Source organism: Rhyacophila brunnea, unplaced genomic scaffold (genome assembly GCF_057557595.1).
Source record: "Rhyacophila brunnea isolate RB1 unplaced genomic scaffold, BYU_Rbru_1.0 scaffold_107, whole genome shotgun sequence".
Taxonomy (NCBI): Eukaryota; Metazoa; Arthropoda; class Insecta; order Trichoptera; family Rhyacophilidae; genus Rhyacophila; species Rhyacophila brunnea.
The window spans coordinates 1,004,521-1,010,567 of record NW_028232760.1 but is presented as its reverse complement, the minus strand read 5'-3'; the positions used below and the strand labels follow the sequence as shown (position 1 = coordinate 1,010,567).

Here is a 6,047-nt window from a genome sequence, read left to right as displayed (position 1 = left end):
ATTAATAAATGCGTATTGTATATTATAACGAAGCTTTTCATCTTCTATTTTTCGATGTATATATACTAGAATACCCAAAAAATATCAATGTACACAAAAAATATAAATGTAGACAAAAAACCAATATGATTTATGCTTTTTGAAAGATTTTATTTCTCAAATCTAATAATTTTTAATATTTTATTCGCAAAAATAATTTATTTATCAAAAATACATTGTTAAAAATTTATTAAAAAACAAGATGTGCATCTCTTTTCTCCCGTGTATTTTTTAAAAGACGTGAAAAATACTCAAAAGTTTTTAACCTATGCTTGATCTAACTGTGTTAAATTTTAAAACATACTTTTCACCATCCCAATTTTTAGTCGCTATTATTTTTTTGCCGCTATGTTACAAGCAGAGGTGCACGATTTCTTTTTCTGTTTTAAATATTTAATTTAGTAAGAAATTGTGGCTTCTCCAATACTAAAAGAGCATACTAAATGCACAGGAATTACTTTTTATGAAAAAATATTGTTTCTATCTTATGGATGAATATAAAAATTTTCCCATATTTTTTAAATGCTCGTATATTTACTGTACTATTTTTTAGAATGATAATTTAGGGTACGGTTTATTGAATCTAGCCGAGAGGACTGTACATTCAATGATTATTTTTATTAGGATATAAAATAATTAAAATACTACAAAAAAATCTACAATTTAATTAATATAGTAGATCATTGGGCCTCAAAATATTAATAAGTCTATATCATATTTATATTTGAAGGAAAATATTTATTTGAAAATTTTTAAAGATGGTTACACATAAATATATTTCTTTTTTTTTGTAGGTTAAGTTGTATATAATATCAGTTAAACAAGATTAAAAAAATCAGAAAATTACGTTTAGCTTATAAAAAATAAATCGCATGGCAATTATTTAATTTTAATTCTTAAAAAAAATATTTTTCGGCGAAATGTTGGTGGGATAATAGTTTATATCTCGGTTTTTATCGGCTAATAACAAAACCACAGTGTTAAGTTTTTATAACATGTGACATATTTTTTGGCGAAATGTTGGTGGGATAATAGTTGATAACTTGGTTTTAATCAGCTAATAACAAAACCACATTGTTAAGTTTTTATAATATGTGACATATTTTTATATCATGTGATTTAAACAATCCCTATGAATTTATTTATATTCCTACGAAAATTTTGTTAAAAGCAAATAAAAGTAATTTATGTGTTCGATGGATTTAAGCAGAATGCCTAACCATGGACTTTAGCATTGTAACATATATAAATTATTCATTTTTAAAAAAAACTTTATATCACAAGAACGTGTTAAATTATGTCCTTTTTGGTCTCATAGTAGAATAGCCCTTGGTACTTACATCATAGAAAATTTATTGCTTTATGTCTTTTTCAAGAGCACAATGTTTTTAAAATAGTTAAACTAATAACATGGTTTGTATTGATATTTGTGCATAATCTCTATTTATATAAGTGAGATATGATGTCTTTTAGTGCTTTTTTTTCGTATCTTGCGATTTATATTTTTTTTGTTTCAATGTCGTTCTTTCAAGTCTGAATATAGCAAAATAATTTTTATTGAATTTTAGGTGTTTAATATAATTAATTATTGTGGAGATATAATAATGCAGAACACGAATAGCAATGTACGTCATAACTCGGGATGTTGTGGCTAAAAAATACCGTTACTCGTACATTAAGAAGCTAGGAATGACAACTGACGCATACGCACAGAAATTAGGATTGAGAAAAACACTTAAATCAATAAATCCAGGAAATAAAGGTACGTTTCAGAATATTTTAAAAATGTGGATATGGAAATAAATTTCGGTCAGATCTGCTCTAAAGAGCACTTTTAATTTTTACTTTAATAGGATAAAATAGCTTAAAAACAAATTAACGCTATACTAAATAAAAAAGGGCTTTGCTGATATAGATATTCCATCATGTCGTAACATGGGATAGCTAGGTAACTTAATCACTTTAAACATTCAGGAAGAACACGAAGTTTTTAAAAAATAGAAGCATAGATTTAAATGATAGGGGGCTATGGTTATGAGGTGTAAATATCTAAAATATTTTTTGATTTAGATGATTGAGTATTCAAATTTATTACAAAAAAAAGCTTCATGTATTACCTGTTCATTAATTGAAGCTGATCAGTTACAAAGAGTATATAATACACTGATATATCGATCCAGATAAAAGAAAGCCTTTGGTTTTGAAACACCACTTAAACGTTGCGCTGGTACAACTTGACTCGATTGCCGAGCATAAAAGCGAGTAATCAAAGCCATTGTGTGATGATATGAAATTTCCCTCGAAGCGGTGACCTGATTAACTTGATCAAATTAAAACCGCTTGACTTTGATTTTTCATTCAAACGATAAGATAGAGAACAACCGTTGGACCAAACAGACATACAAAGAGGGTTAAATATAGAAGAAATAGCCCAAATCATGGATAAAGATACAAATGAGAAACAAAACAAATTTTATTTTTAAAGAAAAAAATCAAAGTTCTAAGGGTGATTTTGCGTTATATAATTGTGAATATAATTATTTATCCAAATGTTTTAAAGATTCTCGAATTCAAAATCAATTTCAATCTATTTTGTTTTCAAACTTCTCAGAATAGGTAAAAATTATAATTATTTGTAGGGCTCAATTTATGTTAGAATTTTGTTTTTATTCTTAAGCACAACTTGCTTTATTTCCCCTGCGGACAGCGTATTGATACTTTTGGCTATCTTTAAAGTCTTCCTAAATACATCTCCTCCATTCAAGAGGTATAAATTCAAGGGTTTTTCTCAATCCCAATGTTTGGATATATGCCTCAATCTCAATATAACTGTAAGAATAATAAATTAATATTAACCGAATAAGCGGTAGAGCTTGAATTAATTTAACCAAGTTTAATTCTTCTTAATCAAATAAAATGATTCTCAACATAGCTGTAAGGATAAATGTATTTACTTTAGTGCTAAATTATTCGTTATAATTTTAGTTTATGATCTTAAGCACATATTGCTTTATTTCCCATAAGAATAGCGTATTGATACTTTCGGCTATCTTAGTATTCTTCTCTTACTTTCGAGACGTATTAATTCAAGGGTCTTTCTCAATCCCAATGTTTGTATATATGCCTCAATCTCAATATAACTGTAAGAATAATAAATCAATATTAACCGAATAAGCGGTAGAGCTTTAATTAATTTAAACAAATTTAATTCTTCTTAATCAAATAAAATGATTCTCCACATAGCTGTAAGGATAAATGTATTTGCTTTAGTGCTAAATTATTCGTTATAATTTTAGTTTATGATCTTAAGCACAGCTTGCTTTATTTCCCATAAGAATAGCGTTTTAATACTTTCGGCTATCTTAGTATTCTTCTCTTACTTTCGAGACGCATTAATTCAAGGGTCTTTCTCAATCCCAATGTTTGGATATATGCCTCAATCTCAATATAACTGTAAGAATAATAAATTAAATTAACCGAAAAGGTTTTAGTGCTTCAATTAATTTAAACAAATTTAATTCTTCTTAATCAAATAAAATGATTCTCCACATAGCTGTAAGGATAAATGTATTTGCTTTAGTGCTAAATTATTCGTTATAATTTTAGTTTATGATCTTAAGCACAGCTTGCTTTATTTCCCATAAGAATAGCGTTTTAATACTTTCGGCTATCTTAGTATTCTTCTCTTACTTTCGAGACGCATTAATTCAAGGGTCTTTCTCAATCCCAATGTTTGTATATATGCCTCAATATAACTGTAAGAATAATAAATTAATATTAACCGAAAAGGTTTTAGTGCTTCAATTAATTTAACCAAATTTAATTCTTTTAAATCAAATGAATGCCACAATTATAGCTGTAAAAACAATTAATAATATTAAGCGAATAAATGGAGAGATTGAATAAATTCATCAATTTTTTTTTTAATCAAATAAATTTTTTATTATTTTAATAATTTACCTACCCTTGGCACCTTTTTTGCTACTGCTTCTAAAAATATGCTTAGGTTTTTTGTCATAGTATCTTTGATTCTTTATCTTCTTAAAGGTACCCTTTGGAATTATAACTGGAGCAATTTCATTTCGGGGTTGTGGGATTATTTCCCGATCAACTATTTGGCGCCTATCAATCCACGATTTTGGAATAGCAGCCCTTTTCTTTTCATTCTTAACGATTTCCCTTTCCTTTTTACGTATTCCAATTAATTCACGATATTCCCGCTCTTCTCTTGTAAATATATCATATATTCGAGGTGCTTCTTTTCCTTCCTCTTCAGCTTCGATTCTCATCAACTTACTTTCAATTTCAGGATCAATAAAATCGGCAATATTCTTTCCTTCATAGAACTCAGGAACAATATCATACTTATCATCACACAAATAATTTTCTCTTTCATCAAAAACATAATTTTCTCTGTCTGCTTCAAATTTCTCTTTCTCAAGAACAACCCTACCGATTCTCAACATATCTTTTTCTTGTTGGTGTTCTACACCCTCGTTTCTTATAATTTTTATTCGATTCATGACCTCATTTATTTTTTCAGTATCGACTTTTTTCTCAACTCTTTGCTTTAGAAGAGTTTGACACGCCAATTTCTTCACATGTTCGACATTTTCTTCTGTTTCTGTACTCATCATAATAAACCTTCTTTTAACCAAGAAGTTATATGTTCTTTCAAGTGCATTTTTATCATTCTTTAAGCAATCAATATTTTCAAGGTTTTCCATCAAAACGTCGCATCTTTCTGAATTCAAAATAAGATTCTTTCCGTACACATCAGATTTAGAAAGAACAACAATAAAATTTCCAAGAAGAGGCTCCAAACTCTCGCACAATCCAATCTGCTCTTCCACGGTATATCCACACTCAGTCGAAAGATCAATTAAAAAGAGAACGGTGCTTTGGATATGAGCCAATGCTGTAATTGTTTGCATTTCGATTGTGTTACGCTCTTCAATCGGGTGATCCAAAATTCCCGGCGTATCGATTACTTGCCATCTCAAATAATCAAAATCGAAATGGCCTACGAAAAGATTTTTTGTTGTGAATGCGTATGGCTGGACATCAACATGAGCCCGAGAAATTTTATTTATGAACGATGATTTTCCAACGTTCGGATATCCACAAAGAATTAGAGACAACGATGATGGTTCGATCGATGGCAAACGGGAAAGATGCTGTCTTACCTCTTCCAAATACTCCATACTCTTTCCCAGTTTCTTGGCGAGGGTGGCCATTCGTCCCAAGGCAGCTCTTTTTAGTTGCTTTGCCCTATACAAGGTCTCTGCGTATTTCAAAAGTTTTACATACTCCTTTCCTACTTTTTCAATTAATGATCGGGTTTGATTTATGTGACCAAGTGCCATTTTAAAATGGTCTCTGTCGTAGAGAACATTCATGAGATCTGAATAAAATGGATGGATGTCCTCTAAACGGGGAAATTGCTCGGTAATGGACGAAAGACGATCTACAAACTCTTTGGATGTAAATCTCACCTTCTTTATATAGAAGACTCGTATTTTAGATATATGATATGTCGGGTGAATAACCGTGGGCGTCTTTCTTTGAGTCTTGTTGAGAACAATATCTATTAATTCTTTGTTAGAAGGCACAGCATTAATATTTCGAAAATTGGCCATTCTTGAGGGTATATTGTCAAAATTATGAATACGAAAATTTCAAAATATTATTGAAGATTTGAAATTAAATATTGCATAAATTAAAAATATAAGAAAAACATCGGAAAAACCCAAAACAATGAAATAAGACAATCATAGCACAATTAGCATAAAAAATAAATATATAATTCAATATGTAAATATAAAAATAAAGGATTAATTTGGTTTAGAAAATAGTACTAAATAAAATAACGTTAAATATAATGAAGCAATTTGAAAATAACAACATTTTCTGTGCGATCAGATAACTAATAAATTAGTATGGTTAAAAAAATTATGGCACTAAAGACTTGTTAAATTCGTCTTTATTTATACATTAATTATATTTTT

The 6,047-nt window shown here is 28.8% G+C and overlaps 1 pseudogene; it reads right to left on the bottom strand.

Annotated features, from left to right (window-relative positions):
* Positions 1 to 4,249: 4,249 nt before the first annotated feature.
* Positions 4,250 to 5,678, bottom strand: LOC147078765 (uncharacterized; annotated as a pseudogene).
* Between the last annotated feature and the right edge of the window lie 369 nt (positions 5,679 to 6,047).